Genomic DNA, 13,211 nt, shown 5'->3' with positions numbered 1-13,211 from the left:
CTGCCTGCTTCTCCAGCATCAGCACCTGACATTCTCCCCCACTTTCACATGTACCCCAAGCTTCCATCATAACGAGCTACCTGTGGCTCCCCCTCCACCTGCTGTCTTCCCAGCACGTGCACACACTCTTCTCTCCTGAGAATATCATCCTTGACCCAACTCATTGGTTCAGAGGGGTCTCCTCCTCCTGAGAAGGACTCTGATGCCTCCCCACCTCCACGACAGGGTGACAGGTTCTCATCTTAGCTTTTCCCGTAACACCGTGCTTAGCATTTCGTTGGATAAAATGGCATGATCACCTTCTACCTGCAAGGTATTACTGACACAGTGGTGAGGAAAACAGGACAAGGCAATGCCTGTGCCTTCTTGGAATTCACAATCTCGCAAAAGATAAACCCCTAGAGAAACACAAATTAACAATGAAAACAGGAGCCCAGGACTTACTACACGCACAAAACTGCTTTTTGAACTTGTCCAGCTCTGCCTCTAGACCTGCGCCGTCCACTACAGCAGCTACCAGCACATGTCTACAGAGCACCTGAAATGTGGCTAAGGGCCACATTAAAACAATATTGTAGACATCTTAGGTTACAGAAAATATCAACAAAATTAATCGTACCACCTCTTTTTAGTTTTTTTAATGCTTTCCTCTAAGGTCAGTCACTGATATTTGTTCATTGTATCCCCAGTGCCTACCAGAGAGCTTGCCACAGAACAGGACTCAAGAAGCAGCTCAGGAAAGAACGATGAGCCCAAAAGGCAGGGGCTCAAGTGCCAGGCAACAGTGCTACCCAGAGGGGATAGGGGAGAGCTGTGTTTGAAGGTTACTCAGGCCACAGGGAGGGTAACGGATCAGGGCAGGCAGGAAGTGCATTCAGGGAGAGGCTACGCAAAGAAGAGGGAACTGGCTGGAACCCATGGTTCAAAAGCCATTCGGGACTCAAGCTGGGCAGTAGCCGTTCTGGAAAAGCCAGCCAGGGAGATCTGTGCTGCCTCTCTCAACCAGATTCCAGCCCTCCTGCCTCTGATACTCCCACAGACGATAGAGTGACCTTGTGTCTACAGGAGTTTGGGTCAACTGTGCTAAAAACACAAGGACTAAGCTGGATGCGGTAGCTCACACCTACTATAATACCAGCGCTTTGAGAGGCCAAGGAGGGAAGAATGTTTGAGGCCAGGAGCTTGAGATGAGCCTGGCCAACATAGTGACACCCTGTCTCTACAAAAAATAAAAACAAAAGTTAGCCGGGCATGGGAACACACATCTGTAATCCCAGGCTGAGGAAGCAGGATCCCTTAAATCCATAAGCTGGAGGCTGCAGTGAACCATGATTGCGCCACTGCCCACTAGCCTGGGTGACGGACAGACCCTGTCTCTTAAAAAAAAAAAAAAAAAAACAGACAAATGAAAAAACAAAACATGGGACTGGAAGCAGTGGTAAACTTCAATGTAAAAGGTTGATCACAGACAACATACCTTAATAACACAGTTGAACTCTGACAAATTTCCTCCCATATTATGTCATGGGATACATCCCTCCCTAATCATTTACTGCATAAAACTCTTGAAAAAATAGGTCACCATATGGAATCTTGTACCTTTGTTACTGAAGAGGAAGTAGTGCTTCCTGAACTCAGGGACGAGTGCATAAACTTGCTTTTCTACAATCTGTTATACAGGTGAGGTAGGTGGAAGAGGTAATTTTTAATTAAAACTGCAAGCAGGAAAAGCAATTACCTCCCTATTCAGAAACACACCCTTCATTACGGTGCATATTTATAGACAATTAAAATTAAACTTGGTCAGGACGAGAAGCTAGAATGACTGTTTAAGACTGAGTGTTAGGCCAGACGCAGTGGCTCGTGCCTGTAATCCCAGCACTTTGGCAGGCCGAGGTGGCCGGATCACTTGAGGTCAGAAGTTCCACAGACCAGCCTGGATAACATGGTAAAACTCTGTCTCTACTAAAAATACAAAAATTAGCTGGGCATGGTGGTGTGCGCCTATAATCCCAGCTATTCAGGAGGCTGAGGCAGGCAATTTGCTTGAACCTCGGGGACGGAGGTTGCAGTCAGCAGAGATCACACCACTGTACTCCAGCTTGGGTGACAAAATGAGCCTCTCTCAAAACAAAACAAAAAAAGATTGAGTGCCAGAAACCGTCTTATGCCAACTATATATAAAAACAGCACTAGAAGTCCTGGCTAGAGCAATTAGACAAGAGAAAGAAATAAAGGGCCTCCAAATTGGAAAGGAAGAAGTTGAATTAGCCTTGTTTGCAGATGATGTGATCTTATATTTGGAAAAACCTAAAGACGCCATCAAAAAACTATCAGCACTGATGAAACTACCTTTGCAAAATTATAACTGACATAATTATTACAGTGAAAGAGATCTGACGTCACTGACTCCATCCTATCTCTAACCTCCAAGCTGTCCTTGTTCATTCCTGGGCCTAGGCTGACCTAGCTTTGGGAGGAATTTAGTTTATAGTTTAGCTTTGAAACAAAGACAACAATAGCCCTTTCCCAAAATGAATCCCTCTTCCTGCCTGGGGACTGAACAGCCTTTGCAGGACTAATAAATTAGCCGTAAGTTTAGAAATTATGGTTTAGGAGTCATGCAGCTGGAGGCTGCAAGATTCTGAGCTCATGGGGATAACATCACTATTGTAAAACGTAAGATCAGCGCTGGAGATATTTTGCAGACCCTGTATTCAATGGATCAGCTGATACCACCCAGATCGATAAACTGGCTCATCTGGTCCTGTGGCCTCCACCCAGGAACTGACTCGGCACAAAAGGACAGTTTTGACTCCCTATGAGTTCATCTCCGACCCAACCAATCAGCACTCCCAACTCACTGGCCCTGACGCATCAAATTATCCTTAAAAACTCTGATCCCCAAATTCTCCAGGAGACTGATTTGAATAATAACAAAATTCCAGTCTCCTGCACAGCTGGCTCTGTATGAATTACTCTTTCTCTACTGCAATTCCCCTGTCTTGATAAATCAGCTCTGTCTAGGCAGCAGCAGGCAAGGTGAACCCGTTGGGTGGTTACACTGATAAATAAATTCAGTAAAGTTGCAGGATACAAAATCAACATACAAAAATTAGTAGCATTTCTATATGTCAACAGCAAACAATCTGAAAAAGCAATCAAGAAAACAATCCCATTTACCATAGCTACAAATAAAATTAAATACCTAGGAATTAACCAAAGAAGTAAAGGATCTCTACAGTGAAAACTATAAAACAATGATATAAGAAATTGAAGAGGACACCAAAAAAATGAAAAGATATTCCACATTTGTGAATTGGAAGAATCAATATTGTTAAAATGTCCATACTACCCAGAGCAATTTACAGATTCAACGCAATCTCCATCAAAACACCAATGCTGTTCTTCACAGAAATAGAAAAAATAACCCTAAGATTTATATAGAACCACAAAAGACCCAAAATAGCCAAAGCTATCCTAAGCAAAGAAAACAGAACTGGAGGAATCACATTACCTGACTTCAAATTATATTATAGAGCTATAGTAGCCAAAACAGTATGGTACTGGCATAGAAACAAGACACATAGACTAATGGAATAGAGAACCCAGAAATAAATCCTTACATTTGCAGTGAACTCACTTTTGACAAATGTGCCAAAAACATACACTGGGGAAAGGACAATTTTTTCAATAAATTGTGCTGGGAAAACTGGATATCCATCCTCAGAATAAAACTAGACCTCTATCTTTCACCATACACAAAAATCAAATCAAAATGGATTAAAGACTTAAATCTATGATCTCAAACTATCAAACTCTGATAAGAAATGGAGAAACTGGGCCGGGCGCGGTGGCTCAAGCCTGTAATCCCAGCACTTTGGGAGGCCGAGACGGGCGGATCACGAGGTCAGGAGATCGAGACCATCCTGGCTAACATGGTGAAACCCCGTCTCTACTTAAAAAATACAAAAAAAAACTAGCCAGGCGAGGTGGTGGGCGCCTGTAGTCCCAGCTACTCGGGAGGCTGAGGCAGGAGAATGGCGTAAACTCGGGAGGCGGAGCTTGCAGTGAGCTGAGATCCGGTCACTGCACTCCAGCCCGAGTGACAGAGCGAGACTCCGTCTCAAAAAAAAAAAAAAAAAGAAATGGAGAAACTGCAGGACACTGGTCTGGGCAAAGACTCCTTGAGTAATGCCCCACAAGCACAGGCAACCAAAGCAAAAATGGATAAATGGGATCGTATCAAGTTAAAAAGCTTCTACACAGCAAAGGAAACAATCAACAAAGTGGTAAGACACCCCACAGAGTGGGAGAAAACATTTGCAAACTATCCATCTGACAAGGAATAACCAAAATATGTAAGAAGCTCAAACAACTCTACAGGAAAAACATCTAATGATCCAATTTTAAAATGGGCAAAAGATCTAAATAGACATATCTCCAAAGAAGACATACAAATGGCAAACAGGCATACAAAAAAGTGTTTAACATCATTGATCATCCAAGAAATGCGAATCAAAACTACAATGATATCATCTCACCCCAGTTAAAACGGTTTACATGCAAAAGGCAGGCAATAACAAATGCTTATGGGGATGTGGAGAAAAGGGAACACCAGTACACTATTGGTGGAAATGTAAATTAGTACAATCACTATGGAGAACAGTATAGAGGTTCCTCAAAAAACTAAAAATAGAGCTATGATATGATCCAGCAATCCCACTGCTGTATACATACCCAAAAAAAAGGAAATCAGTATACTAAAGAGATACCTGCTCTCCCATGTTTATTGTAGTACTATTCACAATGGCCACGATTTGGAAACAATCTAAGTGTCCATTAACAGATTAATGAATAAAGAAAATGTGGCACATATACACAATGGAGTACTATTCAGCCATAAAAAAGAATGACATCCTGTCATCTGCAATGACGTGGATGGAAATAGAGGTTATTATGTTAAGGGAAATAAGCCACGTACAGAAAGACAAACACTCCACGTTTTCACTTATTTGTGGGAGCTAAAAAAAAAATTAAAACAGCCCCAGTCACTGAGCCGCTGCCAAGGACTCAGCAGCCTCCCCCTTGAGCCCCCTTGCTTCCCTACATTCCGTACCCCCTGCCTGCCACCTTCTGCAGACCGTTTCCACTGAGGAAAGGGAATCGTGTCGTATGTCCACTATCCAGAACCTCCACTTTCAACTCCTTTGCTGATGCAAGTAAGGGTGATGACCTGCTTCCTGCTGGCACTGAGGATTATATCCACATAAGAATTCAACAGAGAAATGGCAGGAAGACCCTTACTACTGTCCAAGGGATCGCTGATGATTACAACAAAAAGAAACCAGTGAAGGCGTTTAAGAAGTTTGCCTGCAATGGTACTGTAATTGAGCATCCAGAATATGGAGAAGTAATTCAGCACCAGGGTGACCAGCGCAAGAACACATATTATGCCAATTCCTCGTAGAGCCTGGACTGGCTAAGGACGATCAGCTGAAGGTTCATGGGGTTTAAACGCTTGTGGCTCACCGTAGCTTAAGTAAGGATTTCCTTGCAATGAGTAGAATTTCCTTTCTGTCCCTTGTCACAAGTCTAAAAACCTCACAGCTTGTATAATGTAACCATTTGGGGTCCGCTTTTAACTTGGACTAGTGTAACTCCTTCATGCAATAAACTGAAAACAGCCATTAAAAAAACCGAAAACAATTGAACTTATGAAGACTGAGAGTAGGACAGTTACCAGAGGCTGGGAAGGGTAGTTGGGGTAGGAGTGGGGATGGTCAATGGGTACAAAAATATAGGTGGATAGAATGAATAAGATCTAGTATTTGATAGAAACAGAGTGACAGAAGTCAACAATAATTTATCATACATTTAAAAATAAAAGAGTATAATTGAGATGTAACCCAAAAGAAAGCTAAATGCTTTGAGGTGATGGAGGCCCCGTTTACCCTAATGTGATTATTACGCACTGCATGCCTCTATCAAAATATCTCATGTACCCCATAAAAATATACACCTACTATGTACCCACAACAATTAAAACTTAAAAAAAAAAAAATACTGAAATCTTAGAGCAACAAAAAATAACAAAGCTTGAGTCTCCAGGAAGCAAAGGTGTCTACCCATCAGGCTGAGAATTCTAACCAGACTCAGGCACTCAACTACCCTGCTCCCCAAATGAAAACTCCACACTAGCTTGGAGTGGGGAAAAAAGCAACTTTCACGGGAACTTAGGTGTAAAAACCACGAACAAAAGCAAGAACCAAATGGACCCCGAGACCGGAGCAGGGCCTGCACTGCAGCTGCCGGCTGGCCAGACCTCATTAATCCTCAGGGGCCAGGTGGAAGCTGACCTTCAGTTTGTCAAACAAGTTTTACAGAGTGAATTTATCACAAAAACAAGAGGTGGGGATGTGTCCCAAATATTTCCAAGGAAAACCACTGTTTTCAACCACTTTAAAGCATCTGTTTGGAGTTCCCAAACTCTTCTATAGGTTCCTTTCTAGTTACCGAGGGGCCTCTTCCAATCTCTGCTGCTCAGCTGAGCCAGAGCCAGGACAGGGGACGGGGACAGTGTGTGGGGACAGTAAGGATGGCGCGCAGTGCGGGTAAGGAAAGTCCACCACAGGAGAGACCACCACAAAGCTGTTCACTCATTTTCCACACCTGTGCTATCCAACAGGGTAGCCACAGAGGAATGTTTCAGTCAAGATTCATTAAAATTTCAAATTCATTTCCTCAGGCCTTGCTACCTTCTGCAAGAGCTACAGCCACTCACGCAGCACAGTGGCCTCTGAATGTCCCCAACCCCATGCTTCTCTTCCTTCATTCGTCGGCCCCACTGTATCCCTGAGGGCGGTGCCAACACCTCTGGGGTCACCCGGAGGCCCTGGCCATGGTTCCTCCGTGGGCTCAGCGTCAACATCACCCCGTGGCCACCCTCCTCCATGTGGGGGCTCCTCTACCTCTTCTTGGTCCCCACAGAACCCTATGGGGCCTCCACCCTGTGTCACCACAGGCTGGATGGTACGGGCCAAGCCCACTATCTGAGGAGATGACCTGGCTCAGGGTGGGCACATGGGGCCTGCAGGCCAGCTTTTATCCAACCGTGAGCTAAGACTATTTCCAGATGAATGTTTCCAATGAACGCAACGACAGGGTCACAGGAAAGACCAACTGAACCCCAATTAATTAAGACAAATATTATACCCCTCAAAATAATTCCTCTCTTCCCCCTAGGAGACCTGCATTACCAAAAAATTGTACTCCATTATTATTTTTATATTTTGAATTTCATTAATAAAAAAATTCGTAGATATTTATCACCTGTCTTATGTAAGTACCTACGTAACAGCCTTGAGGTCCGCCAAACCTAAAATATTTACTATATCTGGCCCCTCACATAAAAGGTTTGCTGACCCCTGGCCTCAATGATCCATACAAAATGCCTCTCCCACAGCACCAGCAGCCCCTGCACCCCGCTCCTCCCAACCCTGACCGGGAGCCCACACTGCAGGCAGCACAGCACCAGTTTGTCCCCAGCACCCTGAGTTCTCAATGCGAACCAGCAGGGTGGCAAGGGGCTGGCTTCCTTCTTGGAACTCAAAGATGCCGCCCTGGGGAGAGCAGAGGCCTGCAGCACTCAGGCAGCCCCAGCACGCTCCACTCTCCTGTCCCATCTTCTCTCCCCTTGTTCCACGGACGAAAGGCCAGGCTGAGAAGGGACATTTCTGAAACACAGTAGACAAAACACAAAACAAAACACACCCAGGTCTGTGCCCCAAGGGTGGCTTTGCCAAAAAGAGTCGGACAGACATTCAGATGGCAGCTTTGTCTCACCACACATTCAACTCTTCAGAAAGTAACACAGCATTAATGACAGTGTCAAATATTTCCAGAAGCCTTTTGGGAAGCACAGACTCACACTGTGGCCTGTGGGCTCCGTTTAAAGCCAGAGCAATAATGAACCTCCCTCCTTCTGGGAATAAAGCCAGGCCTGAAGAATAGCAGGTGTCACTAAGAATTAAGATCAAAGAGACATCTGAGCTAAGTCACAGCTGAGGCAAGGGTGTGCCTAAGGACAAATGAGAATGGAGCGTTTTCGTATCATCTTAAAAAATTAAGATTACTCAGAGTAAACATACATCGGCAACAGAAGACATGGACAGGTTGTCCTAACACTCCTCAAAACAGCCCCTAACTGGATAAACCACAATGTCAATGGTAAAATGAATAAACTGATGATGGACATTCATACAACAGAATGCTACACAGCAACGGAAGAGAATAAACTTACCCCAGAACATAAGTGAATGTGACAAAAACGTTGAGCAAAAGAATACAAGCAGTATAAAAACTTCAAAAATAGGCAAAACTAAATTGTTTACGTTTAGGGATGTATACCTTGTTGGCAAACTACAAACTGAGGCAAGCTGAGGGTCGCAGTCAGGGCAGCAGCAGCCTCTGAGGGCGTTACGACGGGACAGGCCCGAGCGGCGTGCTTGGAGTGCTGGCCAAAATCAGGCTCCATAATTTTTTTTTTTTTTTTTTTTGAGACAAAGTCTTGCTCTGTTGCTCAGGCTGGAGTACAGTGGTGCATTCTTGGTTCACTGCAACCTCTGCCTCCTGGGTTCAAGCGATTCTCATGCCTCAGCCTCCTGAGTAGCTAGGACTACAGTCATGCACCACACACCCAGCTAATTTTTGTATTTTTAGTAAAGTCGGGGTTTCACCATGTTGGCCAGGCTGGTCTCAAACTCCCGGCCTCAAGTGATCCGCCCACCTCGACCTCCCAAAGTGCTGGGATCATAGGTGTGAGAAACTGCATGTGGCCTTCACAATCATTCTTTAAAAGCCATTTGTATCAATAGCAAAGACATGGAATCAACCCAGGTGCCCATCAACAGTGGACTGGATAAAGAAAATGTGGAACATATATACCATGGAATACGACATAGCTATGAAAAAGAAGGAAATCATGTCCTTTGCAGCGACATGGATATGGCTGCAGGCCATAATCCTAAGCAAATTAACACAGGAACAAAAAAGCAAACACTGCATGTTCTCACTTACAAGTGGGAGCTAAATGTTGAGTACTCAGGACATTAAAGAAACAAACAATGGAAACTGGGGACTACCTGAGTGGGGACAGATGTGGAGAGGGGTTGAAAAACTCTCGGGTACTATGCTCAGTACCTGGATGATGGGATCAATCATGCCCCAAAACTCAGCATCATGCAATATATCCCACATAGCAAACCTACACATGTACCCCCAGATCTAAAATAAAAGTTGAATTTTTAAAAAATATCTCATTGAAAAAAAGTTTTAAATGCTATGTGTTATAAGACACATTATTAAGAATACAAGTAAAGTTAAAGCAGCTTTTAAAGAAAATAAATTAGAGTTGGCAAAAGAACTAGAAAATGTTGCCCAAATGAAAGTGAACTTCAGGGGTAATTTATTAGCCTAGCATGTTGGTTGACCACAGGAAGCAAAAGGGACTTAGGAATCCCTTAGTTCCATTTCTAAACCATCAGAGAGAAGCTAGAGATAGAGGCAAAACTGAATGCAGGTCTGCCAGCTCAGGCCTGGGGCTTTTCTCCCCAGCATCAGGCGCTTCCCAGGAATGCTGGGAGGTGGTTTTGGGTAATCTTACTAAACTACTTAATCTGGTCTTACAAATAACTGTTTCTCTGAGCTCCTAAAGTAGCAACTTTGAGGGCAGGCAAACAGAAAAGAAACACTTCTTTCATTTTTCTCCTAGATGGTTTCCTTTCTGAGATTCCATCCCCATCTTGACTAGAACGGGGTGGTGGCAGAGTTCACACCTCAGCCGAGGAAGGCTAGCCTCGGTAACAAGGTGCTCCCAGACCTGCGGCCCCCCAGCAAGGAGGGAAGCTGGCCTGTATATGTGCAGCCGCCCACCAGCCGCATAGGAACAGTACTGAGGACAAAACACAAGCAAAGCGGCTCTGCAGAAGCAGCCTGGCGCGGTGGCTCATGCCTGTAACCCTAACTTTGGAAGGCTGAGGTAGGCAGACCACTTGAGCCTAAGCATTTGAGACAGGCCTAGGCAACACAGTGAGACCCCATCTCTACAAAAAGTACAAAAATTAGCTGGGTGTGGTGGTAGGTGCCTGTGGTCCCAGTTACTGGTGAGGCTGAAGCAGGAGGATCACTCGAGTCTGGGAAGTCCAGGCTGCAGTGAGCTATGATCGTGCCACTGAACTCTAGCCTGGGCAACAGAGTGAGATCCTGTGTCAAAAATAATAATAATAACAAAATAAAATAAAATAAAAGGCAATCGCTTTTAAAAAATTCCATCTCCAGAAGTAGAACATTACAAGCTTATGGGCCAGGCGTGGTGGTTCACACCTGCAATCCCAACACTGTGGGAGGCCGAGGCAGACGGATCACTTGAGGTCAGGAGTTCGAGACTAGCCTGGCTAACACGGTGAAACCCCATCTGTACTAAAAATACAAAAAATTAGCTGGGTGTGGTGGTGTATGCCTGTAAGCCCAGCTACTTGGAAGGCTGAGGCAGGAGAATCACTTAAACCGGGGAGGCAGAGGTTGCAGTGAGCTGAGATCATGCCATTGCACTCCAGCTTGGGTAACAAGAGTGAAACTCCATTTCAAAAAAATAAATAAATAAATGAAAATCACAAGCTTGTTTATTAAATCCATTACACATTCACATACACACACACAAACTGTAAAAGCAAAGCAAAAAAACTTATAAAAGAGGATAGACAAGTGACATATAAAGATACAGAAAGAAAATAATCATTGTTGTCTTAGGAAAAGTTGGAGGAATTTTTGTTTCTCCACTTTTAAACTATCATTAACAATGAATACATTATTTGGTAATTACTTTTAATTAAAGAAAATGAAAAGTACTTCAATATCCTACACTTTGTTACCTTTTTCTCTTCTCCTCCCATCAAGCAAGGTACTGAGGAGTTCTTTGAGCACAAAAATGTGTCAAAGGGACAGATTAAACAATAAAGAAAACAAAAATACTCAAAACTGTAGTCCCTCAGTCTCCATGGGGGATTAATTCCAGGATTCCCTTGAATTCCAAGGATGCTCAATTCCATAATGTAGAATGTTGTCATATTTGCATGTAACCTACACACATCCTCCCACGTGCTTTAAATCATCTCTAGATTACTTACATCTAATGCAATGTAAATGCTATGTAAATAGTTGTTACACTGTATTTTTAAAATTTTGTATTTTTCATTATTTATTTTTTTGAAATAGGATCTCACTCTGTCCCCCAGGCTGGAGTGCAGTGGTGTGATCAGGGCTCACTGCAGCCTCCACCTCCTGGGCTCAAGTGATCCTCTTGCCTCAGCCTCCTGAGTAGCTGGGAGCACAGGCACATGCCACCACACCCGGCTAATTTTCAAATTTTTTGTAGAGACATCTCCCTGTGTGGCCCATGCTAGTCTCAAACTCCTGGGCTCAAGTGATCCTCCTGTCTCAGCCTCCCAAAGTGCTAGGATTAGAGGCATAAGGTACTGCGTCTGGCCACAATTTGTGTTTTTTAAATTGTTGTATTAGTTTTTATTGGATATTTTTTCTTGAATATTTTTCCCTTTAGACCCTATGTGACTGAACACGAGGATGCAAAACCCACAGGTGCAGAGGGCCAATGGTACACAGGGAGGAACAAACTCTGGAATGGGCAAAGGACTCAGTCACAGAGTGTACCTAGACGAGGAGAGAAGATGGTGACAGAGACTGAGTTTTTGCTACCACCTGAAAACTCTACCACAAGGATATATTCACGTATGACTTGCATGGGAAAGATTAATAAATGATGAGCGAGAAGACAGCTCTGGGTGTACAGAGGAGTAGCACATGAATGCAGCCTGCTAGGCTGAATCACGGTCTCCAGTGCTCTGTGCATCGGCCACAGTGGCCGTCAGAGCTGGGGACTCATGATGAGAACAGCAGAGGCCCGGACACACTGGAAATACCACCCAAGGAAGGAAGGTTCCTGATGGGGAAGGGGACAGTGGTGATGCCAGCACGGGTCCCCCAGTCTCTGGAAGACACACCCACAAAAGCAAAACCTTTTCCCAAGATCAAATACTAAAATACACCTTCCTCCTTTCCCCACAAGTGGTTTCTGCAAAGAAGTTCCAGCAGTACTTGTGTTTAGTTTTTAGTTTTTAGTTTTTTTTTGAGACAGGGTCTCACTGTAGCACCCAGGCTGGAGTGCAGTGGTATGATCTCGGCTCACTGCAACCTCTTCTTCCAAGGCTCAAGTGATCCTCCCACCTCAGCCTCCTGAAGAGCTGGGACTACAGGTCAGGTGCACACCACCAGACCTGGTTAATTTTTGTGTTTTTAGTAAAGATGAGGTCTCCTCAGGTTGGCCAGACTGCTCTTGAACTCCTGACCTAAACTGATCTGCCCACTTCGGCCTCCTAAAGTGCTGGGATTACAAGTGTGAGACACCACACCTGGTCTTCCGGCAGTACTTTTAAAAGGGGGAAAAAATGGAAGGAAAAAAAAAAAAAAGCCTAACCTATTATAGAAGAGCCAGGGTAACTGCGCCCTCAGCTGATGACTTTCAGACGGCCGTCGACTGCCTGAAGTGGACGGTGTGACGGGTATGAACAGATAAGTGAGAAAAGAACCCACGTAGCTCTAAACCCACACACACTATGAAAAATCGACACATGAACAAGGACAGGCTGCAGTCTCCTGGAGTTTAAGGAAGCAGTGCCCGGAGGCACTCCCGGGAGGTCTGTGCCTCGGAGGCTTCGGTGGGAGCGCCCCGTGGCTTTCATGGGCTTTGCCAGGATCCCTATCTTAGAGAAACGGAAACAGATGACAGTGAACTCCAATTCTGTCAAAAGGCTTCACATCCTGACTTTTATTTAGGGGGAAGCAAAGTCTCTGGGAGCTCTGGGGGAGTGAGAAAGGAAAAGCCACATTTTGGCAAGATCACCACTGCACAGCAGCAGCAGAAACCCAGCAGCGTGGGGTGGCTCTGGGAAGGGCCCCCCAGCCTGCCTGGTGCCCTGCTCCAGGGAGAGCCACAGTGGCACAAGGGGGCCTGGTCTGGGGTCCCCTGACACCCACATTACTGAGCTGTGGCCCCTGGGAATGGCAGGAGAGCAGACTCAAGATAGAAAATGGGCTAGCTCAGGAGAAGAATCATAAACCGGGGGGGGGGGGGGGGG

The 13,211-nt window shown here is 44.8% G+C and overlaps 1 protein-coding gene and 1 pseudogene across 2 annotated transcripts in view; one reads left to right on the top strand and one right to left on the bottom strand.

The window, feature by feature from the left end:
• ASAP2 (ArfGAP with SH3 domain, ankyrin repeat and PH domain 2) overlaps positions 1-13,211 on the bottom strand; it is a 203,735-nt gene that overhangs the window by 134,579 nt on the left and 55,945 nt on the right. The gene's annotated exons all lie outside the window — the stretch shown is intronic.
• On the top strand, positions 5,176-5,517 carry LOC108515982 (eukaryotic translation initiation factor 1 pseudogene; annotated as a pseudogene).

Source organism: Rhinopithecus bieti, unplaced genomic scaffold (assembly GCF_001698545.2).
Source record: "Rhinopithecus bieti isolate Rb0 unplaced genomic scaffold, ASM169854v2 scaffold_1530, whole genome shotgun sequence".
Taxonomy (NCBI): Eukaryota; Metazoa; Chordata; class Mammalia; order Primates; family Cercopithecidae; genus Rhinopithecus; species Rhinopithecus bieti.
This window is presented reverse-complemented; position numbering and strand designations above follow the sequence as displayed.